Source organism: Neophocaena asiaeorientalis, unplaced genomic scaffold, assembly GCF_003031525.2.
Source record: "Neophocaena asiaeorientalis asiaeorientalis breed wild unplaced genomic scaffold, Neophocaena_asiaeorientalis_V1.1 scaffold449, whole genome shotgun sequence".
NCBI classification, from domain to species: domain Eukaryota; kingdom Metazoa; phylum Chordata; class Mammalia; order Artiodactyla; family Phocoenidae; genus Neophocaena; species Neophocaena asiaeorientalis.
In genome coordinates, this window is record NW_020175027.1 from 242,448 (window position 1) to 268,118 (window position 25,671).

Below are 25,671 nucleotides of genomic sequence, written 5' to 3' on the forward strand. Positions count from 1 at the left end.
CTACCATCTCTGCCATCTCCCCTGTCTCCCCTCCCATCCACCCCCACCCCTCCTCCGCCAGCCCCGTCCTCCCGGGCTCGGTGAGGAACTGTTCCTGGAGGAGCCGCGGGACGCCGAAACCAGCCAATGGGAAGCAGCGAGACGCGGAGATTGGCACTGTAGATGGGAAGGTCGGTGAGAAGGAGAGCGGCGGGGCTGGGCTGTCAATCAAAGTAACGTGGGACAGCCGAGGGAGCGCGAGGGAGCGCGCGGGAGCGCGCGAGCGGGAGGGACTCGCGAGTGTGCAGCCGCGAAACCTGGGGGCTCGAGTGTGCAAAAATCCTGCCACTTGTTCACTTTCCCTTTAACGAAAATCCTCAGATCTCAGTGAAAGTAACTCAGAGACTAACCGCGTAGTTTCTAATGAGGGAGAGTGGGTGCTTTTTGCTGGTTCGAGCCAAACGCGTCTTTCGAAGCTGGCCCCTTGTTTGATAATCCTCTTGAAAGTGAGGTCACATTCAAAAATTTCTCGGAGGATTGTTTTTCCTTGAGCTGCCTTTTCGCGGACTCACGAGTGGACTGTGCACTTTGTGGAAAATGCATAATGGGCAACTCATTGGCTGGCGTACGTACACCAGCGGCTTAAGACTAGGCTTCTGATGCCCACGCCCCCTTTTGCACCCAAGGTGGTAGGAATTGGTTTTTATTGGAGTATTTCAAACCACTTTGCAAAAAGATTGGCCTGACTTGGTTTGGCGGGAAGGATACCCGCGGTGCTGCCAGGGTAAGGCACACGCGTCCCAGTCACAGATGCGTTGTTTTGCCCGCGGCGCGAAATCTCGGGTCCTTCTCTTGATAGTCCTGAGTTCGTTGTGTTGGGAAGTAGAGGGCTGCTGAGAGTTTTAGGGGCCTCTCAGCGACATGACCACGAGTCTGTTTCCAATTACTAGAAACAAAGGGAGACAATGGGATAAACAGCACTGAGACCTGAAAAACCTGTCCTGCCCACCCCATCCCCATAGTTCGGGTGGTACCCCCCTCCCCGGCAGAAATGTGTAAGGAGCTGAATGGGAAGCGTTGGGTAAAGGACGTGGAAAAAATTCTTATGAGGTGGAACTTGACTTTAAAAGGATTTTGAGATTTTAGATAAACAAGGCATACTGCGTCAATCTCCAGTTTTTGTCTGTTTTTCTAAGTACATCCCACAGAAAACCTTCAATATTGCCGCATTTATACTTGAGTTTAAAGAGCAGTTCAGTTGAGCTATTTCCACATGATTGGTACGTGAATAATGCTGTTTTAGCCAAATGGTGGTGAATTCTTCCATGAGAAAGACACATCTTTGACAAGCATTCATCTTATGTTGGAACATACTAAGTTTTTGGTGTTAATGGCCTCCGTGTTACCATTATTTTACTTTCAAGACAGTTATGGAAACGCATTTATTTAAACAGAAATACAATTTATTCAAAGATTTGCTTTTACAGAGATCTTTTTCTTGAAATATTAAAAGAATCATTTTAGATAATACATTTCACTGGTGGAGTTCTTAAATATGTATGATATTGATTTGTCTATAATTGGATCAATCCCAAATATCAATATAAATGAAAAATTAAAGGAGTGATTTTAGCCAGTCTGTACAACACCATAGTAATTCTCAAACAAGTTCAGCATTGTGGCTTATTAAGTGGGGTAAGGGAGGGGTTCTATTATTCATTTTGCTGACATGAGAAATGAATAGGAAGGAAGCACTGCCCCTTTTCTTGGTTAAACTTGGTGATGATGAGAACAGGCTTGCTCCACATACAGAACTTTCTGAACCATACTGCCATGGGCAACTAAGCTTTGCCCATTGGCAACCTGTGTGCCTTGAAATCATGTAATGAATGGGCCACCTATACCAGTCTGTGGTTGGTTTATCCCATAATCAGCTCCAGGATTGTACAGAAAGTGCTTAGATGCCACAAATATGCCTGTGCATGCTGGGACAACTAGGGCAACTGAGACTTTTCTCTGGCTTACCCAAGCTTTACTTTGATTTACTGGCACACGCTGGTACTTAACTTTAAGTAGAGAAGTTAGAACAGGAACAAAACTGTTGCTACTTCTTTTTCTCTCCCCTCCCCATCCCCTTCAAAATCAGTTCTAACACATTGTTTTTAAATGTTCTCTAATATAACTGTTCACAGCAAACATGTCTACTCACCATATTTCCTAGTTTGCCAAGGGTAAAACTTAGAAATTCTCTTTTAACTAGTGCTTCATTACCAGTAGAGTTTGAATCACCAGGCTTTCTGATTTCCTTATGATGTAGTATCTGGAGAAAAGAAAGTGTTCTGGTTTGAAAATTGGAAGGCCTTTAATTGTATGCATGAAGATGGTCGATTTTTGATGGCTTCTTTCTCTTACAGCACATCCTCCTTAATACAGGAGGCTGGGCCCTTTTTCAAGGTCATGTTTTCTATGTGATTGTCATGCTGCAATAATTATACTACAAAACTCTCATCAAACTGCATTACAAATAATGCTGTTTAAACAATCAAGTAGCTTTAATCTTATGTTTTAAATAAATAATATATGTGCAGATTGCCTACAGCCTTTTTAAAGGAAAATAGTCCTACTCACGAAATCTATAATTTTGGTCTGTTGTTTAAAGTCTGTTAACCACAATCTTCTTTACCTTTAACATATTCATATGTTGATTATGTTTTTTACATGAAATATTAAGTACCCCTTGTCCATAGGAAATTGTCTCTGAAAAAAGTTCCCTCTTTATCCTCTGCAAAAGAAACAAAAAGATTGCCAGATTATTTATTTTATCATCGATGCATATATGAGTATATTTCCATTCATTTGTTGCTGAGTTATCAAATTTTCAACTCACCAATAGTATAAGTGATTACAAAAACTAGGTCCTATCTATAGTATAGGTGCTAGACACAATGGGAAAATTTATGAATGCTGATCATAGAAATTATGCATCTTTTAAATCTATTACTGTTTTATTTGAAATAAATAATAATTATGCACATTTTTAAAAGATCACTTTTGTCATTTTCTCTTCCTTTCAGCTGTTATACATTTCCTTATTTGACTTGTTTTTTTTTGTTTTGTTTTGTTTTTTGCGGTACGCAGGCCTCTAACTGCTGTGGCCTCTCCCGTTGCGGAGCACAGGCTCCGGATGCGCAGGCTCAGCGGCCATGGCTCACGGGCCCAGCCGCTCCGCGGCATGTGGGATCTTCCCGGACCGGGGCACGAACCCGTGTCCCCTGCATCGGCAGGCGGACTCTCAACCACTGTGCCACGAGGGAAGCCCCTGACTTGTTTTTTTTAACTGGAAGTGTTCTTAAACCTAAGAATGTAGGGTCCAGAAGAAATCTTCCGAGCATTGCTTTAAAACCATTTTTTCCCTCACCACTTTACCAAAGAAAAGGGCAGGATGGGCATGGTGGGTGGAGGGGAGAAGGCAGAGAAGAAAGAAAGAAAAAGTCAGTAGCAGATCCATGCAGCAGTAAAACCTCAAATAAAATCACATCCAAAGAATCTCTTGCGGTTTCACACAATATGGTAAAATTAGAGATTGCAGGAAACCAACTAAATTAAACTGGGAGCATTTGAAGAGAAATGAGCAGACTTTATGAAAATGACACATTGACTGACCAGTATGCTTTTTTTATCAACAATTTCTTTGTTAAGATGCAGATCAAAGGAACCTGCATATGTTTTCATTTTGTTCTAACTAGAAAATTACATCCAGATGTTTAATAGGCATTTGGTTGGTTTTTCAGCATTGATTAGATATGTTGGTTCTGTTTGCTTACAAGTGTAGCGGGATCATTAGCTAATGCAAAGAAATGTTTGCTGTGAGTTGCTAATTAGGGCTTTTGGAAACCCTCCATGCTCAAGAACAATTTGTACAGTGGCCAGAGAACTTGTGGGACTTGGGGAAGTTGTTTTCCTTTCTCTGTCAGGGTGGGGAGAAGCAGACAGCCCAGTTCCCTAATCTCTTTTTGCCTAGGGGGATTGTGATGCTATCCCTGAGGACTGGAGTGCAAATAAATTAGGAAGAGACCACACAGGCACTCCCAAACCCAGAGATAAATGTGCTCTTTCTGGAACCACCACAATGCTGTCTTTGGGGGTTGGGGGAGCGAACATCTAAAATGCTAAACATTAACATGTGGAAGATGCTTGGTGCTAATGTTATCAAATACACAGCCTTTTAAAGTATACTTTAGAGACAGATGGGAAAGCCCTTTATGATAAACGAGTGTACTTGAATTCATTACTGTAGTACTTATAATTGAAAATGTCTCCTTTGCAATTTCAGTACTTTTACAGGGTACAAGAGACCAAGCTTTGGAAGGGGGAGGCCGGGGCTCGCGAAAGGAGTGAGGGCATGTAATTTTGGAGACGAGAATGAGACTGGGAGGAAATGCAGTGTTTACTTTCACAGCCCACCCATTTGTTTACCTTGTTGAAGCCCCAAAACTTGTCGGAGATTAGCCGTTCACACAGTGTTCAAATAAACTGAGAATTTGAGGCACCAGGCGGATAAACTTCTTAACTGGCCAGTCATGTTTTTAAAAACACTTGGCCTGCGGAAGAACACCACCTCAGCTGGGGCGAATTTTGTTTATGTAAGTCTGAACTTCTACAGAGGTGTAGGTCCAAAATAGCCTGTGTTTAGAAGTCCTCCTAGAGGTGCAGATACAAATGTTCCTCTACATCTCACCGCCCCTTCCAGGCCTGCTTACATATCTTGCCCATGTATGGCACACGTGTTAATTTGTTAATGTGGTCTGGTAAAAGTTGGGATAATACACTTTTTTTTTTTTTTTAATCCTTTCGGTTTAGCATTTAGCTCAACAGAAGCTGAAGGGCATTTGGTAGACAAAAGAACAAGTAGTTAAAGGAAGTACCTTTGACGGCTCCTTCCTACATATTCGCATAATAGAGCAAACCCTGGCCACTTAATACCCTCTGTAATTACCCACTTTGCTGCAGGCCTTGGACTTGCTAGGAAACCAACGTTAAACAGGGGCACCTTTCCTCTGGCCTTAAAAGCCTTTGCTTTTGGCAGTATTATTTAAATAACTTTTCTTCCTGAAGCTAGCAATTTCTCTGAAGGGTTAAAGCTGAGTTCAGCTAATCTCTGATCGCTTGGTGCCCCTCATGGTTGAAGGCAGGTGAACTCTGGAGATGACAAAGGGGCTAGAAAGCAAGTGAATATTCCAGATACCTCCATGGCTTCTAGAATGCTAAGTCTAGACCTAGATGAACAAGCCAAGTGACATAATTACAGAATGTTGGAACATTTCACAAGACGACTGGCCTGGGCTCTTTAAAAAGTCAGCATCGTGAGAGGGAGAAAATAAATTGGGGAAGGACTGTTCCCTAAAAACAAAGACATATGATGAAAATGCAATGTCTGAATCTTTATTGGCTCCTGGTTCAAAAAAAGCCCAGCAACTATGAAAGATGTTCTCGGGCAGTTTTAATGTGGACTGGATATTAGGTAATATGGAATTATGGCTAATTTTTTTTTTTAATGTGAGAATTGTGGTCGTGTCAGAGGATGTTCTGAGAGGATGCATGGTGTTACATGCAACATCAAATGATGTCTGCAACTGCAGAAAAAAAGTGTGGAAAAAGAGAAAGCAAATCTGACAAAAAGTCTACAGTTATAGAATGTAGGGATAGAATCTGCAGCTATTCATTTTACTATCCTTTCAACATTTCTGTATGTTTGAAATTTTTCATGATAAAAAGTGGAAAGCCATTTTAGGTTCATTGTCTACATCTTTTTCTTCATATGTTAATGGAAATTCCCTTCGTAGTTAAAAGATTGGCTTATGGACTTCTCTGGTGGCACAGTGGTTAAGAATCCGCCTGCCAATGCAGGGGACACAGGTTTGAGCCCTGGTCCGGGAAGATCCCACATGCCGCAGAGAAACTAAGCCCTTGCGCCAGCTACTGAGCCTGCGCTCTAGAGCCCACGAGCCACAACTACTGAGCGCGCACGCCTAGAGCCCATGCTCCGCAACAAAAGAAGCCACCGCAGTGAGAAGCCCACGCACCACAACGAAGAGTAGCCCCCCTTGCTGCAACTAGAGAAAGCCCGCGCACAGCAACAAAGACCCAACTCAGCCAATAAATAAATAAATAAAAAGGTTGGCTTATGATGTTTCTACTTTTAAAGAGTACGAAAAAATTGGCAATCTTTTTCTTTTTTTCCCCGGATCATGCTAAACCTATTGTACTAACACCCAAAGTATTACCTGGTGTTTTTCTCTGGATCTTTTAGTTCTTGTATTATGCATGACATTTTATTTTTGTTTGTTTTTTTCTGCAGTCTCAAATGTCCCTTAGTTATCAATTAACATACAACGGAAATCTTTAAATAAATTAGGACATCACATTAGCAATCCTCTAATGCATCGTTCTGTGGACCATCAAGCTCTGAATCACCAGAAAATCTACCATAAAATAAACAACTGCTTACATATTAAGAATAAGGTAGTAGCAAATAAATTTTATTTCAGTTTCTTAATTCCCATTATAAATAGTTGTTCTCCTCACCTTTTCATCACTTGAACCCAGAAATGAAATTTATAAATTGTTAGTTTGATTTGGAAATTTCCTTAATATTTTAAAATATAATGCTGAAACAGATTATTGCTCTGTGTACTAAGCTTTAAATATTAATCTTGTAAAGAAATGAAAATAGCACTAAATCTTGGATGCTGATATTATGAACATCTAGAATCACAGAGGCACATATTTATGATGTGCAAATAAACAGTTTTCCAAAAAGTTGTGAAAAGTGACAAGGCATAATCTGAGGGTTGACAGTTGGAATGCCCCATCCATCAATTTTTTCTCTTTAATCATGGCTATTTAGCATGATTTTGTTTTTCCTCTCACCATTATGTTGACTGAAAGGAAACATTCTGTGACAATGGTAAGCAGATTCCAGTCTGTGCGTGAACAGATTAAATTCACAACTTCCAGTGAAAAACTTGAGTGCATTAAAGGGAGGCAAATATGAAAATATAGGAAAACCAGTACTTTTAACACAGTGTCCAATATATCTAGCCACCATCCACATAAGCAATGCTTATGTAAAATGAAAAAGATAAAAATAACTCTTTCACCATGACAGAAAAAGCCCCATGGGGACAGAGTTACCATTCTGGTTTCCCCCATTGGCAGTCTCCACACTTCAGAAGAACTGGCAAGCTACAATTGGCACTTGAAAAAGTGTTATAGAACATTGACAAGTATTAGAGAAATGTTGATTAATGTAAACAGCCTGCCTCAAGGAATAATACCTTTCTTAAGAAAACTGGTTTCTAATTAGCATTCCTATGGATATGGGTATCTCCAGGTAACTCCAGGAAATTTTTCAAGAAGTTATTTGCCTTTGCTGTTGAGTGGGGGCATCAGCATATTTATATCTTTAATTTCTGAAAACTTTAAAAAATTGGTAGGTTAAAAAGTCAATGGACCTTCATAAGAAAGAACAAATTTTGCCATTGGCAGAAACACGGATGGACTTGGAGGGTATTATGCTAAGTGAAATAAGTCACAGAGAAAGACAGATACTGTATGCTATCACTTATATGTGGAATCTAAAAAATACAACAAACTAGTGAATATAACAAAAAAGAAGCAAACTCACAGATACAGAGAACAAACTAGTCGTTAACAGTAGGTAGATGGGGTGGGAGGAGTGGCAGGTATAAACCATTGGGTATAAGATAGGCTCAAGGACGTATTTTACAACACAGGGAATAGCCAATACTTTGTAATAATTGTAAATGGAATATAAGCTTTATAAAATTGTATAAAAAATAAGTAGTCAATCAGTGGACCTTAAAAAGGAAGGAAATTCTGACACACACTACAACATGGAGGACTTTATGCTAGTGAAATAAGCCAGATACAAAAAGACAAATACTTTATGATTCTACTTATATGAGGTATCTAGAGTAGGCAAATTCATAGACAGAAAAGAGAACTGAGGTTGTCAGGGGCTGGGGAGAGGAAAGGGTGGGGAGTTATTGCTTAACAGGTACAGAGTTCTAGTTTTGCAGATGGATAGAGTTCTGTGGATGGATGGTGGTGATGGCACCGCCACAGTGTGAATGTACTTAATGACACTGAACTGTGCGTCTCAAAATGGTTAAGATGATAAATTTTATGTGTAATGTTACCAATTATTTTTTTAAAGTCAGTAGGATTCCTTTTTCTGGTTATGTACCAGTTTTACAGTGGATTCTTATCCTATTCATTTCCTGAAGTTCTGCATACCATTGTTTGTTTATTGAGCACTTAGTACGCTTCGGGCTTCGGGCGCTGTTCTAAGTGCTTTATTGTTTGTATTACCTCATTTGACCCTCAAGGCATTTCTATTACCATCCCTATTTTACTGACCGGAAACCTGAGGCCCAGAGTCACTTGTAGGAGAGCTGGGTTTTGAACCCTGGTATTCTGGAGAACTCACTATCAGCCACTGGCCACAGCGAGTACTAGTTACCCTTCAGAGTGCCATTTCTTATTCTCTCCTCAAATCCCTCATTGATCTATTGATAGAAAAACACATACGTATTTTGCTCACAAGCTTGGCAGGCTTTCTTAGTACTTTGGAGGTGAGGTTGATAATTTAAGAATATATATTCCTGCAAACAGAGCTCCCTCGGGGCTCTAGAACTGTGTCTGCCAGCAGAGAAATGCAGCCACCTTCAGTTGTGTGCTTTCTGGCAGCACCTGATCCATACACCAAGTTACAGTTCAGCAAGAAAAGATGGGCTCAGTAGCCAGCTGAAGCAGAGGAATGCTAGAGACAGCAAATCTTAATTTCAACTAGGACGGCAAAGCAACTGTCCTGATTCACAACGTTGCAAATATTACACTTTAAAAAAATAAAAAAAAGCAGGGGGATATAGAGAGTTCTGTGATTAATGATGCTTTGGGATGTCCCAGTAATGGTAGACGTGTAGTCTGGGTCCTGATAATATGTTTGGAAATATTTGACCTGTTGAATGTAAATGCATTGTTTCTATCCTCCAAAACCCTCTTAAAATCAATGGATTTTGAGTATCTTTGGCCATGAACCATACTAAGAAATACATTTTAAAAGCCTCAGTTCAGTTCTGTTTCTTTCACATACACAGGGGTCATATACACAGGTAGCAACACAATTTTAAAACATTACTTTAAATTATGTTATTGTACTAGTCAGTGTTCTCCAGAGGAACAGAACCAATAGGAGAGAAAGAGAAGAGATTTATTAAAGGAATTGACCAATGCAGTTATGGAGGCCGTGAATCTGCCGTCTGTAAGTCAGAGAACCAGGAAAGCCAGTGGTACAATTCAGTTTGAGTCTGAAGACCTGAGAACCAAGGGGCTACTTGTGTAAGTCCCAGAGTCCGAAGGCTAGGGAACCAGGAGCTTGACATCCCAGCTCAAGAAGAGAGGAGAGCTTGCCCTTCCTCCGTTTTTTCTGTTTGGAGGCCCCCAATGGATTGGATGATGCCCACCCGCATTGGTGATGGTGATCTTGACTTAGTCTACTGAATCAAATGCTTATTTCCAGAAGTGCCCTCACGGACACACCCAGACTGCTTTGTCAGCTATCTGAGCATCCCTTAGCCCAGTCAAGTTGACACCTAAAGTGAACCATTACAGCTATAGAATTTTTCAATTTGATTATTAACAACTTCAGCTTATGGAAAGTCATTAACCCCAAAACCATATTCATGCAAAATGGTGACACAAGTCTACTCAATAACATTAGGACAGATTGTTCCTTCCTTTACATTTTTGGCAATGATAACTCATAATCCCTACCTTAAATGCCACTGCAAAGTTCCAGATCAATAGGATTCGAAGCTCTTCAGAGAACTTCCTGCATAATTCTTTTGTCACTCCCTTCTCTGCTGGCCCTTTTCTGCCTCAAGTTTCCATCTCCGCTCTCAGGATCCCCATCCTATCACCCACATCCCATGGCATCCCTCATCCTCCTTCCTGCCCTATCCCACCCCAAGCCTAGAGTGGTTTAACAAAAAGAGTACCAGACTCAGAAACAGAGGGTCCTGAAATAGAATTGCTATCTGCCTCTTACTGTATGACCTTGGGCAAACTACTCCCCTCTCTGAGCATCAGTTTCCTCACCTATAAAACCAGGAAAACAGCACAGGTCTCTGGTTGCATGGACTGAAAAAGATAAGCTGAGATAACACAATATCCTACTTCACTCAGTGCTTGATCCTGAGAACCTTGTTCCTTTCCCTCTTTTGCCTGGGGCTTGATGAAGGCCCTACCCTAGGTTACTAGGAGCTGGGGGGATTACCACCCCTGCTATTATGCATCCTTGAAAATCAGATAGCACAGATTCTAAAAGTGTGTTCTGTGGAACTCTAGTCCAACCATGGCCCAATACTCTGGGGCCCAAGAAATACGTCACCATGGTGTTTCTTGGAGGCAGGAACCATGGATCTTGAATGTCTTCCCATTCATAGACTGTCTCATACTCAAGGAAAAACACCCCTGGTACATATATCTGTTTTGGAAGTGAAAATACAATTTGGGGTGGGAGTGCTATGAAAACAAATAATGAACAACATACAATGGTTATTCTGGGTGGCTAAATGCCCTGAGTTCCCCATTTAGATAGTATAATAAGAAAAATATGGCTAACCAGTGAGAGGTTAATGGAATTATGTCTCAAATACACTCTTCTTGAGTGCCACACCATCTCACCCAATGAATGTGAAGCTGTGCGTTGGAAAGACCTTGAGAAACACATATAGAAATTATAATATCTAATCAGTCAATTAGATATTAACTGAACTCTTTTGAGGAATGTGATCTGGCCTAGGATTCTTTTTGAACTGGGAACTTCCACTTTGCTTTCACATCATCTATTTTATTAGCGATGGCCAAAGCCTCTCAATCTGTGAATAAGGTTTAGTGAGAATTGATGAGCCCTGCCTAAGTAAGAATCCTAATGGCCATGGGTTGCTGTTCTGTAGTAGAAGTCAAACTCAATTATCTTTAAATTCAACAATTCTCTGTCAACCAAGGGTTGCTTTAGGACCTCTTCTATGTGTCTTTCTTCATTGGAAATCTTTTGTTTGAAATCAGGCCTACTTTAGAAAGACAAAAAAATTGAAATACAAAACCTTCATTTATGAGGAGAGTGAAAGGAAAAGAAGGGATTTTTCTTTCTAGATTTGGCCTTTTCCAGTAAGGATGATTAAACCATCGGGTAAACAATCTTGGCTACTCAGATCAGACTAAAAAAAAAAATCCAAAACCCTCATGATTTATAAAGCATAGTATGCTTAGCACTGCTGTGTACAGAGACCAATTCTACCAGCTTTTACATCTCTGTTGCTCCCTCCCCCGACTGCAGCCATTTAAGGGGGAGTTCTATTTGGGAAGATAGAACAAAGCCTATTTTTATGCTGTGAACAGTGCAGAGCTCCCAGTGGTGGAGGAGGGGAGAAGAGGAACGAATAATGAACAAGGAAGAGAAGGTGGTACTTAGTTCTCCTTAAATTTTACTTAGTAAGAATTCCTTCAGTGTCAAACGGGAGGCATATCTAGAATTTGCAGTCTGTCAACTCGTATCCAGTGTCTTCAAACAAATCCCAGGAAACACAGACCTCTTTTTCAATAAACATGTTCACATAATAATACATTAGCAGACATTAGGACCAGCATGGACTGGAAGGTCTACAGTTACACTGGGCTAGAATTATGAAATTCTTTCTAGGAATGAAGTATTCTCATTTCCATCATTCTTTTGGGTTGAGTATGGAAGACAACATGGTTTGGGGGAAGGGCCAGGGGTGTGGGTGTTGGTTGTGGATGGAAGATGTTAATGATGGGAACTTTTTATTTCCAGTGCAAAAAGAGCATAAGATATTCCTCCTGTGAACCCTATCATTCACATTCTTGAAAAGTGTTTTGAAAGGATTCTGCATAGTTCTACAATCTCATCAGATACCCAGTAGGAATCTCAAGCTGGATTTAGTTTCCCTGAATTTAGCTCAGTGGTCTATATAGTTCTTCCATATGAAAAGGGAATCAGTAGGGCAACAGCCTCTTCAAATATTGGCTTTAGTACTCAGAAAAGTACAGATCCCGTGCAATCCAGCAAGCCTTTAAAGTGAATGGAATTTCTTTGGTGAAGTGGGTTTTTTCCAGCCACAACAACTCTTTTAGGGGCTAATGCCCTACTCATGAAGCTCCATTTGTAGACCTTTTCACAAGCCGTCTAGATAGTATCATTCACCTGGGCTGTTGGTCCTCAGTAGGTGGACATTTTCTACTTTTTTAATTCATTAAGACTTAGCTGCCCCATGTTTCATTTGGGGGGATTAAATGGAAATTAAAAGTTATGATGCATAATTCATTCCAGGTAACAGGTTATGAACCAATATGTTTATTTGGATGTACCAAAAACACGGTTCTGTCCTGGCTTTGAGAACATCAGGGACTATATAAAAGTTAATTCCTCTTTCAGAGAGCACACAGTATAGCTGGGAAATCAAACTTATACTTTATTTTTTAAAATTTTGTTGAAGTATAGTTGATTTACAACGTTGTGTTTAATTTTTGCTGTACAGCAAGGTGACTCAGTTATACATATATATATATATATACATTCTTTTCCATTATGGTTTATCAAAGGATATTGAATATAGTTCCCTGTGCTACACAGTAGGACCTTGTTGTTTATCCATCCTATATATAGTAGTTTGCAGCTGTTAATCCCAACCTCCCAGTCCTTCCCTCCTCTCCACCTCCCCCTTGGCAACCACAAGTCTGTTCTCTATATCTGTGAGTCTGTTTTTGTTTTGTAGATATGTTCATTTGTGTTGTGTTTTAGATTCCACATGGTATATGTCTTTCTCTTTCTGACTTACTTCGTCCTTGTTGGTTATCCATTTTTTTTTTTTTTTTTTTTTTTCGGTACGCGGGCCTCTCACTGTTGCGGCCTCTCCCGTTGCGGAGCACAGGCTCCAGACGCGCAGGCTCAGCGGCCATGGCTCACGGGCCCAGATGCTCCGCGGCATGTGGGATCTTCCCGGACCGCGGCACGAACCCGCGTCCCCTGCATCGGCAGGCAGGCTCTCAACCACTGCGCCACCAGGGAAGCCCAGTTATCCATTTTAAATATAGCAGTTGTACATGTCAATCCCAAACTCCCTATTTATCACTCCCCAATGAGCTTCCCTCCTGATAACCATAAGTTCGTTATCTAAGTCTGTGAGTCTGTTTCTGTTTTGTAAATGAGTTCATTTGTATCTTTTTTCTTTAGATTCTGCATACAAGTGATATCATATGGTATAAACGATATCATACAATATTTCTCTTTCTCTGTCTGACTTAACTTTACTCAATATGACAATCTCTAGGTCCATCCATGTTGCTGCAAATGGCATTATTTCATTCTTTTTAATGGCTGAGTAATATTCCATGTCATATACACACACACACACACATATACCACATCTTCTTTATCCATTCATCTGTCGATGGACATTTAGGTTGTCTCCATGCCTTGGCTATTGTGACTAGTACTGCTATGAACATAGGAGTGCATCTATCTTTTTGAATTATAGTTTTGTCTGGGTATATGCCCAGGAGTGGGATTGCTGGATCTTATGGCAACTCTGTTTTTATATACTTACACTTTAAATGATGAGTACTAACAACAACAAAAAAACTTTAAGACAGTTCATGCTAAGGATCAAATGAGTGTTACGTTCAATGAGCCCTGTAGGAATTAGTGGAGCCATGTGCCCAGAAATGGTATCATGAAGTCTTCAATACCTCACTGAGGGACTCAGATTCTTTCAGGTGGCACTGGGCCTTGATGCTATATGCTCCTGGTAGGGCACAACCAAATACTGACATATTTCATTCTCTCATACAAATAAAGACTAATTTTACTAGCAGAAAATGGCTCATAGCTATGCAGTTTAAAGTAAAAGCCATGAATGCAGCTTCATGAAAAATCTGGCTATTGAGCTAGGCCTGGACAACTGTCTTTGAGCTTTGCCAATAATATTTGTTTTCTACTCCTTAATTCCTTCCAAATACTCATAGCACCAAAGGTATAAAAAACTTACAGGGGGGCTTCCCTTGTGGCACAGTGGTTGAGAGTCCGCCTGCCCATGCAGGGGACACGGGTTCGTGCCCCGGTCCGGGAGGATCCCACATGCCGCGGAGCGGCTGGGCCCGTGAGCCATGGCCGCTGAGCCTGCGCGTCCGGAGCCTGTGCTCCGCAACGGGAGAGGCCACAACAGTGAGAGGCCCGCGTATGGCAAAAACAAACAAAAAAACCTTATAGGGTGAAGACTTAAGTGTAAAAGTTCTATCCATTAACTTAATTGGATCTTCATTTGGTGAAGAACCGGCACAGAGAAGGCTGTCATTGTTTGATTTTAGCAATGAGTTACTTTGGCCCAGCTCCTGAAACACTCGTATCCCCTGAAGCATAATTTTGGGACCATTTGCAAACTGTAGGAGTGATCAGAGGGGAGGTTGAAGGAAGATGCCTTTTGGCACCTTTATAGTCCTCCGCTATCATCATCATCATTTTCTGGTGGTCATTCCTGAGTTCACTGGTCTAAGTACTTTATACATGAATTCATTTATTCTTTACAGCAATTCTAAAATCGGTACTATTATCACCTCCTGTGCTGGTTAATTTTATGTGTCCACTTGACTAGGCTAAGGGATGCCCAGATACCTGTTAAAACATTACTTCTGGGTGTGTCTGTGGGAGTGTTTCTGGAAGAGATTAGCATTTGAATCAGTAGACCAAGTAAAGAAGATAGTCTTCACCAACATGGGTGGGCATCATTCAATGGATAGAACAAAGAGGAAGGGCAAATTTGCTCTTTGCTTGAGCTGAGACAGACATCTTCTGCCCTCCAACATCAGCACTTCTAGTTCTAGAGCCTTAGGACTTCGACTGAATTACACACTGGCTTCCCTGGTTCTCCAGCTTGAAGACTGCAGACTGTGGGGCTTCTCAGCCTCCACAGTCATGTGAGCCAATTCCTATAATAAATCTCCCCTCATCTCTCTTTCTCTCTGCATATATGTACATCCTATTGCTTCTTTTTCTCTGGAGAACTCTATTACAACTCCATGTCACATATGGGGATACTGAGGCACAGAGAGTTAATAGCTTTCCCCAAATCTCACAGCTAGTGGGTGGCAGAGCCGCTCTGCAGTCAGCATTCCTTAAGCAGTGTGCCTGCCACCCCTCGGGTAGATTAGTGACTACCCCTTTGAGCTAAGTCCTAACTTCTGGGTTTAACTGAAGGAGCTGGACCTGGAGAAGTCCAGTTTGGAAATGGTTGGAGTGCCTGTCACCCAGGAGCATGAGAAAAACCTTGGAAGAAGAGAGTTCTCTTGAGCTCACGGACAGTAGCGGCAACACAAAAGTGGCACATTTTTGAACAGGCGCAAGATTTGTCAAGATAAACTACATCTGCTCTGATTCTTTCCTGGCATCCTTTTTCTTCACTTCCAGTCCTTAAGGAAATTGAAGCAGCTTGTAGTAAGGCTTGTTCTTTCCCAGGGCCTCTCGGTCTCCTGTGCAGTTAGTTTGAGTGGGCAAACTTGCGCTTTACCACAGGGAAGGGAGAATAGACACGGTTGGAAAATGTGCCTGGTAGCGCTTCCAGGAGAGGGGATTTCTCCTCCCTCTCATCGCAAGTGGTTACTCTGGGAGACTCCCTTTTGCCCTTTGATTTCCACCCCCTTTCTACTCTCTTCTTGGCCTCCTCCCTCACCATCCTCCATTCCCTCCAAATGACAACCTTGGACACATTTATTGAAGGGTGTCGTTACTGTAAGACACTATGTTCCATCTTTCTCTATTTTGCTTCCTGCCGTCCTGAAGCACCAGGCTAGTGTTCCCAGTGCATTCTGAGGATACTTAGACTAACGAGGTAAACAGAGGTAGGGAGCCTTGCTTAGGAGTCCTGGCCTTGGCCCCATCTTTCTCTGCACGTGAACCAGAGACACACTGATTTCAAAGTGCATAGGTGTGGGAGCTGGTTATGGCACTTGCCCAGCTAGTTCTTTTTCCCCATTTGGCTGTTCAGGGTATTTCTGTTCTTCCCTTCAGCAAAGATCCCTGGAGGAGTAGAGAGGGCAGTGACAGGAGCTGTACCTCAGAACCCTTTTCTGAACTTCTGATATCAGGAGGACAGTGTTAGGTAATGCTAAATGGCTGGGGTAAGAGAGGCAAAGGTATGTAGTCCCGACAGAGCCCACAAATGGACTGGCTGTACCTTTGTCAATATTGAATCAAGAGCCATAAAATATTTCATCTTCTCTAATCCAATAATCCCACTGTTGGAACTGTGTCCGAGGAAAGAGTTCAAAGTAAGACAAGATAATTACAAGTACAGCTGGTGCCCAGATCTTAGTTTCTAAATACTGTTATCCGTGGATGGGTAACACAGCCCCTTGGAGAAATCACTCATTCAGATCTGGGGCAGGGAGACCTCTCACTGTCAGTAAGTAAAATGGTGCTCAGAGGATGAAGAGTTTTGGGTGGAGAGGTAGTGAGTTCTGCTTTGGCTTGAGTTTGGGGTAGCTGGGAGATACACAGCTGGAGATGTTCAGTGGGGGATGCATAGATGTGGATGTGTAGGTCTGTGTAGACATATAGGTATAAATATAGACATGGTGCAAATGGATAATAGGGCCGAATAGTTCCCTACATCACTTTGCAGAAAAATTCTCTCAGATGCTTGGGAACATGCGTATTTCTGGGACCCACCTCGGGGAGCAGGACAAACTGCATTTTAAGGTATTCTCCAAATCACATTTTGTGCACGTATCAGTCTAAGAAATACTTATTTAAAAGATTGTGAAAATGCAAAGAGCCATTATGAGACTGAGAAGATAGAGAAGTAAGAGGTAGCCCTGGATAATGCAGTCCACAGAGCCAAGAAACAGAGTGTTTTACTGCAGAGCCCTGGACCATGTTGCTGAGAGGGCAAAAGAGTTACTACAAGCATAAATGTAAAAAGAGAAGCCATAAAAGAATAGAAGAACATATGGGTAAAATTTTACCTGATCACAAGATAGAGAGCTTTGTAAGCATAAAAGCAAAGGAAGAAAACAAAGTATTGCCACGTTTGACCACATGAATGTTAAATACTTCAGCAGGTAAAAAAAATGACAAACATTAATATAAGAAATGGGGGGGGAAAAGAAAGGGGGAAATCTTGTAGCATAGATGACCAAGTAAAGTAATATCATTAATATATGAAACTTATATAATCCACTCAGGAAACTATGACTATCCTAGTAGAAAAATGAGCAAACACATGAACAGGCAATTCCCAAAGGAAATACAATTGTCAATTATATGAAAAAAATGAATATGAAATGCATATTAAAGCAAAAATGAAATGCCTTTTTTTTCCAGATTCCCCATATAAGTGAGATCATGCAGTATTTGTCTTTGTCTGACTTATCCCACTTAGTATGATGCCCAAAATGCCATTTTTAACTCCTCAAATTGGCAAATACTGGTACCAAAAAGTGTAGTAATGCTCTGGCCTAGAGAGTCAGGGAAACAAGCAAAGTCCTCTACTGTTAGTAGAATGTATTTGGTGCAATTTTTCTGAAAGGCATTTGGAAGTATATACCAAAAATTTGAAAATATTTCTACCCTTCAAAAAGCAATTCTGCTTCTAGGAATTTAGCTTTCACAGTTATGTAAAAAGATGTTCTTTCCAGTATTATTGGTAATATCAACAAACTGGAAACAACTTGAACGCCCAACAACAGTGATTTGGTTCAATAAATTATGGAAGTCATATAATGCTATATTTTCAAAAGCCTTTACAAAGCATGCTTTAGTAAAAGGATTCTAAACTTGGATTCCAGGCAGTAATAGAAGTGAGTGAAGTAGTCTGGATATAGAGTGAAGACATGGAGAAAAGAAGAACTATTTCATTTTCCTCTTAGTTCTATCACTTTTTTTTTTAAAGAGTGTTAAGTGAAATTATAAACAGCAACTGACAATCTCAGTTGGAGAGCAATGGGGAGCAGTGGGGACTGCAGTAAAGTAGAAAGCACAGCCCTATCTCGGATTGCAGTAAAGTAGAAAGCACAGCCCTATCTCACAGGATCAGCTGAGCTCCATGTGGTTGAACACCCTGTGAGCCAATCAGATCTATTTATTGGCTACCAATTTACAACTTTTGCTTTCAATTTTTTTGGCAAGAAAATGTTTATAATTGTTAAGCGAAAATAAATAGGTTCCACAGTAGTAACTGTCTAATAGTGAATGTAGTATATCATACTATGATACTGAATTGGAGAATACTTGTGTGTATTTGTATGTGTGTATGTGTGTACATCTTCATATATGCACAGCAAAAAGCCTAGAAAGAGATAAGCCAAAATGTGACTTTATGTAGGCCTGTGTGATCACAAGCTGTTTTAATTTTTTCTTTAATATCGTTGCATTTTTAATATTTTCCATAACAAATGCATACACATTACTTTTAAAAACAACCAAACCCACCAACAAAAGTTTATTTTGAAAACACCTAGGCTCAGTTTTGACATTCAGGAAGGATCTTCCTGAAAAGCACAGATGGAGTCCTCTCTAGCAGTTGTACTGTCAGCTCTTCACCTGAAGCTGGGTCTGGTAAGCTTGGTTGTTGTCGTTGTTATTATTCTATTGTCTTTGAAATGCTCGCTGGCTTTTGGCAACCTTGGCTCATCACCATTGCCAAGAAGTTTATGGAAGTGTGAGCCAGTGACAGTTTACCCATTCTAAGTTTTGAAGAAGTTCTATTTCTTCATAGTTAGAGATGTACACTTTAATAAAGATAACCATACAAACGTATACGATCAACTCCAGACCTGGCAGTGCTATTAGTTTAAACAGCATGAATCCCTGTGCTATACTTCAGTTGTTCAAACGTCCTTATGAAAACAGTTATGAAAAAGTTGCCATTCATACAGGTACGTGGGCAGTCTTTTTTTTGTTGTTCTTTACATCGGCAGTCTTAAACATCAATAAGTTGGCTGTTTTCCCCTGAGCTGGAGAACAGCGGCCGATTCACACTTTGGAAGTCAGGCCAGCAAATCTAGAGAAGGCAAATACAGAGTTGCAAACCTGTGAGTGCTTTTATTCCCTTCACAGACTTCCAGAACAAAATGGATTGCTTTGCAATTGTGAAGGGGAAAAAAGAAAAGAAGGAAAGAATGTGTTGGCTTTGTCTGTCCCCGGTTTGGATCTTAATGGGCGCTCCTAGTCGGCCGAGGCAGCCTCTGAAAGCTCCTCTTTGTCAGAGGAGTCCAAGATAGAAGGATCCATTGTTTCCCAGTCTGAAGTTATCACTCTTGCCTTTATCCTTTCTTTTGGACCTTTTAGTGTTTGCTTTATCAGAATATTTTAATCCCTACTGTGGTGACTGGTGTAATTTATCTCATTAAGCCTCTCCTATTTTCTTCTGTTTACACGACCAATATTATTATGTTTTATGGGGCTTATACCAAGAAGCCACTCCTTTGTCTCATTGTTTCAGCTCTAGGCCAAAAATCAACAAACGGAGTTTTATCTTTCCAATCTTGGACCTCACCTACTTGTCATTCAGTTTGTACAGGTTGCATGAAGAGCATGTTCCTTTGAAAACAAAGCAAGGATTCATTTTTATGACCTAAAACCAAACAATTACCTTTCTCAAAAGGTCCTGGTCATCTCTTATAGACTGGCAGAGACTCACCTTATGAGGTGGAAAAAAAGCAGATACTTCCTTGTGGGTTGAAAGCCCAAAGTCCCCTAGCAATAACGCCCTGCTTCCTAACTAGTGTATCTTCCATAGTGTATGGAATATCCTAGAAGCAGAGAACCTGAGCACTGGAAGGCACCTGGTGAGGCTATCGCATCCAAACCCCTGCCCTTCAGCAAGACCACACCCAAGCCAGACTGAGCCAGACCAGAGGAGAATCAGTCGTTTTAAAGGCATATGAAGGAGAGCCTTCACTCAACCAGTCACAAATATCATGTCAGAAAATTCCTTCTCTAAAAAACCAGCCTAATAAAAGCTTTGTCATCTCTTCAGTCACTCTTTTTCTTTTCCAGATTGAAAATAACAGGGTACCATCCTCAGGGAATCAACAACAGTTTAATGAGCAGTAACTTCCTACAAGGCAGTGGTTCTCAGACGTTAGTGCACATCAGAACTGCCTGGAGGCTTATTAAAAACACACATCGCTGGACCCCAGCCCCTAGAGTGTCTGATTCCTGAGATGGAGCAAAGCTGGAGAATTTGCATTTCTAGCGAGTTCCCAGGTGATGCTGATGCTGTCAGACCAGGGATCCCACTTTGAGAACTGCTGATCCTAGGAACTCGAAAGGAGAAATATGAGGATAATTAAGAGGCAGAAACAAGTGGAGTAACCGCAAGTTAAACAAGTTAACCTCTACATAGAAAATGGTAAATGCCTATCAGATAAGTTCTTTGCTGTCAGACAGAGGCCAGTGGGGGAAGGCTGACCACAAGCGGTAATTTAGGATGTTAGCCATTAACACAGGGACCTGCGGGAGCACAGCTGAGGAGCGCGGTGTTCTGGGTAGGTGGGGAAGAGGCCAGGAAGGCTACCTGCAGAACTGGAGGCCTGAGGAGTAATTGCTGGGTTGACTTTTAAAGAAGGGAAAGTATCCAGGCAAAGGTCAGGGCTAGGCATGTGCTCTTCCAGCGGAAGGAACTGTATGGAATTAAAGAGGAGTCGTGGAGTTTTTACGGAAGAGCAAGTCATCCAATTTTCTCAGAGGGGAGAGTGGCAAACGAGGCTGTGATGACAGAACTGCAGAGGTAGGCAGGGGCTAGATCACGAAGGAACGTCAGAGCTGGTTTAAGGAGTCTGGCAATATTCTAAAGGCCATTATTTGGCATATAATATAAAGAACAATTTAATAAGACTCCATGGACATCAGAGATGAAAAGAGAATACACAGCTATCCCCAATCCTTGTACTTCCTTCTCTGTAACTAGGACATCTCTACCGGGTTTACTCTGGTTTGCAGCTGATGTCGAGGCCTTGCTAAGTTTCTAGCCTAAGTGTGGACAAAATTCCCTTTCCTTTTAGTTTAGTTGAGAGGTTTTGGAGTTTCATAAAGGGAAATTTGTAAAGACACTAGGCAAACATATATGAAGCCAAAGTGAATAGAGAGAATACAGAAGTTGGGTCTAGAGATAAACAGATGCTTCTAGCTCCAGCTTTCACTAGCTATACAGCCTTGAGCATGTTACTTAACTTCCTGTGCCATAGTTTCTGTATTTAAATAGAGACCTAATTCCCTAACAAGATCCATAAGATCTTATGTGTTCTGGCCCCTACCTGCCTTTTCAGCCTCATCTTATGTCCACTGATCTTACTCTTCTATTTATTTATTTTTGGCTACATTGGGTTTTTGGTGGTGCACGCAGGCTTTCTCTAGTTGCAGCGAGCAGGGGCTACTCTTTGTTGCGGTGTGCGGACTTCTCATTGCAGTGGCTTCTCTTGTTGTGGAGCACGGGCTGTAGGCGCACGGGCTCAGTAGTTGTGGTGCAGGGGCTTAGCTGCTCCGCGGCGTGTGGGATCTTCCCAGACCAGGGATCAAACCCTTGTCCCCTGCATTGGCAGGTGGATTCTTAACTACTGCACCACCAGGGAAATTCCTGATCTTACTCTTTCTGCTCCATTTGCATAAATCTTCTTCAAGCTCGTGTTTGTCATGCTCCCTTCTACCACAGGGCCTTTGCACATACTGTGTCCTCTGTCTACAATAGTCTTGCCTCCCTCTTCAGTAATTACTAGATTTAGATGTAAGGCCCACCCCCTCTAGGAAATCTTTGATCTCTCTGAATAGGTAAAATCCCTCCATAGGCTTTTTTACTATGAGGAACTTATATGATAGCACTTAATATTGTTATTTGTGTAACTGTTTGCTTAATGTTTCTCTTCTCCTAAACCAAGGGGTCAGCAAACTATCTCCATCTTTGGCCTGTAGCCTGTTTTTGTAAATGAAGTTTTATTGAAAAGCAGCCATGCCCACTTATTTCGATATGATCTGTGGCCACTTTTGTACTACAGTGGCAGAGCTGAGTAGTTAGAGCAGACTTTATGGCTTGAAAAGCCTAAATATTACTCCGGCCCTTTACAGAAAAGAAGCTGCCAGTTCCTGTACTTGACTATAGTCTCCATGTGAGCACGTACAAAGTCTATTTTTGCTTACTCACATATCTTCAGCATCTAGCCCAGTGTCTGCTACATGGAAGATGCACAGTAAATAAATAAATGAATAAACAAACGAACAATAAATGCAAGGAGATTTCTTTAAATGTCTCTTTTCCTAGAGTGTTGAAAGGGTTAAATAAGATAATATATGTTAAGAACCCAGCAATATAGTGCCTGAAACATAGCAGATGGTTAAGAAATGTTGGTAGTTATTACTATTCTCAATCTTTCCTTAGTGCATTTTAGTCTTCTCTCTGGGTCTGGACCTAAGCTGTCCCCTTGGCCCTGGGCTGAGTTGCATCCCTGTCCTTCACCTGTCCTACTTTCTCTTGCCCTCTGGCCTTTGCAGGTCTATTTCTGACTCTAGGTTTCTTTTCTGGGTCTCAGATTCTTAGGAATGTCTTCTCCACTCTTCCTAGAGATTTCCTTCTAGGATGTTCAGACTATTTGAAGCATATTATTCTCAAACCTTGTCGTAGCCTTAGGGTGACCCTCCTTGAACCTCTCCCGGGGGCTTGGCTCCACGAGGGTCATCTAAGTGATGGCAGTTTCATCTTATTTTATGGCCATCTCTTTCAGGGACAGCAGACAATTCCTTCTCTTCTGGTTCGGCAGGAGAAGCTGTAGGATTGGAGGAGAGCTCCTAATAAGAGAGCAATGAGCAGAGGCTCGGGAACTGAACCTGTGTGGCTTTAAGGCAGAAGGGATCGAAGCGCAGCCCAGAGGCTGTTCAGCCTGGACACAGGCCCAGCTGGTGCAGAACCTAAAAAGAGGGGGTTTAGTAAAACCAGGGGTCAGCTAACTGTAACCTACAGGCCAAATCCAGGCTGTCGCCCATTTTTCTGTCCCTTTCATGCTAAGAATGGTTTTTGCCTTTTTAAATGGTTGGGGGGAAAAAATCAAAAGAAGAAGAATATTTTGTGATACATAAAAACTATATGAAAGGGCTTCCCTGGTGGCGCAGTGGTTGGGAGTCTGCCTGCGGATGCAGGGGACGCGGGTCTGTGCCCCGGTCCGGGAAGATCCCACAGGCCGCGGAGCGGCTGGGCCCATGAGCCATGGCCGCTGAGCCTGCGCGTCCGGAGCCTGTGCTCCGCAACGGGAGAGGCCACAGCAGTGAGAGGCCCACGTACCACAAAAAAAAAAAAAAAAAAAAAAAACTGTATGAAACTCAAATTTCAGTGTCCATAATAAAGTCATACTGGAACACAGCTGTGCTCATTCATTTACATCGGTGGCTGCTTTCACGTCACAACAGCAGAGTAGTTGACATCAGAGGCCATAAAGCTGAAGATGTTTACTGATAGGCCCTTTAGAGAAAAGGTTTGCCAACCTCTGAGTTACACGAGTAGCCTGAGCTGTGGACAGCGACTTTGACCTGAGCTCGTGAGAGCCTCTTTTGAGCTCGGTGTTGCATGGCCTCTACAAACCCCACCAGATCCCAGCCCAGGGTGCAGCCCAGGGTGAGGTAGGGAGAGAATGGGTTAATTAGATGGGTTAATGAGAGGAATCATTCTTGAAGGAGGTGGGAAGGGATGAGATGAGAGAACACAACAGTCTGGCTCAAATGCTGGTTTCGCCACTTAGAGCAGTGGGAGCTTGAGCCAGTGTCTTACCTTCTCTAAGCAGCAGTCCCCATATTTTAAAATGTGAATAATTACCCTCTCAGATATACAGTGACATGGTGAACACCAAATGAGCTAATGCATGCAACAATGCCTGGGGCGTGGTAGGCAGTCAATAAATATTCACTACTATTACTATGTGTGGATGGAGTATACCAGTGGAAGAGTTGGCTTTGGGGAGGAAAAAGCCATCTCAGTGCATCCCGTGGAATAGTGTAAAAAAGTAGACATTGGAGACACACAGACCTGGGTTCGATTCTGCCTCTGCTAGTGTACGCATCACTGTTGTATGACCCTAGGAAAGTTGATTAACTTCTCTGAGCCTCAGTACCCCGCCCCCGGCTACCCCTCCTTTATGTAACTCAGATGTCAAGTGGGACCTTCCTACTCTTTGATTTAGGAAACATTTCCTTATGGAACCACCTGCCACTATCTCAAGTAAAACACATGGGGCTCCTGTTTCACCCTGTGCCAACAAGGCCATTCAGAAAATTCTCTTTCAACAAGCATTTCACGAATTGAGTAAATTTACTGGAGATTTGAAGAGCTATACTTCTGAGCGTGGGATCATATTGTGCCCCACACAGTCTTTTTCTAAACCTCATCCCCTCCTCTTGCTTCTACCTCCCTTCTTTCTGAGTGCAGAGCCCACAGTACACACCCCCCTTTCTCCACCCATTTCCCTATACACCCCGTTGTAGCCAAAAGAGGCTGGTCAAGACATTTCCCCACAAAGATGGTTCTGTCCCCAAGAGGAATCCTCCTACCAGCTGCTAAAAGGATAAATTTCCTCTATCCCCTAACAAGCAAAATAGGGATAATTATGACTACCTCACAAAGTGTTTGGGGGAATTAAATGAGGTAATGTGTCTGCCAGCTCCCGGCATGAAAAAGGCATCCCCTCCCCTCTTGATTCTTACTTTGAGATTTGAAGGAACAAAGAGAGAAGCTGGGAGATATTTTGACATAGGGGCAAGTGTTGATAAAAGCAGCCAGGAAGGTCATCTCCTTGACCATCACCCTCCAGTGAAGTAGAAGAGTTTATTTGCCAGGAGAAACTGGGAGAGGTGGAGGGACTCAGGGCGGAAGCCAGACAAGTCTGGTTTGTCTTGGAGTCCATCCAAAAGGGTTTAGTTACTAAAACAGCAGTTCCTCTACATAAATCCTTCAGGTTCTTGAAAAATATTATTAACTCACTCCTGCATCATAAATAATCCTGATTTTATTAATTTTGCCTCTCAGGCCGAGGCATAGCTCCTGCACGGCCCCCTCTCCTGAGCATACAGCTGAAGGGGCAAGGTCCCCAGGCAGAGGGCAGTACCTGCACCCTGGGCTGAATGGTGTTACGTGGGCTGCAATTTAAACTGTCATTCGCTGATGTTTTCCAAGCCCTTTCAGAGTGGGCTCTTCTTAATAATCTTTCCTTAGGTGTAGGACTCAGAATGGGTGGTTTATTGGCAAGGTTTTGCATGCAGAGGCATGGGAATTCTGTTACTTGTCTACTTGGACTTGTTTGATGTCCTGTTTGCATTAGTATTCTTTTTTTTTTTAACCGCAGAAGTTTTTGTTTTTTTTTACTCCTTCCGAAAGAGCTGTTAGATGGCTCTCTTCCATTTTGCTTTGGGCCAAGGATGTTTCTACCCAATGTTGTGAAAACAAATGGTCCTGATTAGTCAATGCCAAGTTGTATCCTCTACCCTAAGAGGCCCTTGCTCTCCTCTCTAACTGCCCCCACCCACCTCCCTCCCTCAGTCCCTCCCCCCCTCCCCCC

At 42.0% G+C, this 25,671-nt stretch overlaps 1 long non-coding RNA gene across 1 annotated transcript in view; it reads left to right on the forward strand.

The window, feature by feature from the left end:
* Nucleotides 1–47: 47 nt before the first annotated feature.
* Nucleotides 48–25,671, forward strand: part of LOC112411759 (uncharacterized) — a 38,074-nt gene continuing 12,450 nt past the window's right edge. The window contains exon 1 of the long non-coding RNA XR_003005689.1: nucleotides 48–170. This is a non-coding gene — a long non-coding RNA (uncharacterized LOC112411759). The remainder of the gene's footprint in view (nucleotides 171–25,671) is intronic.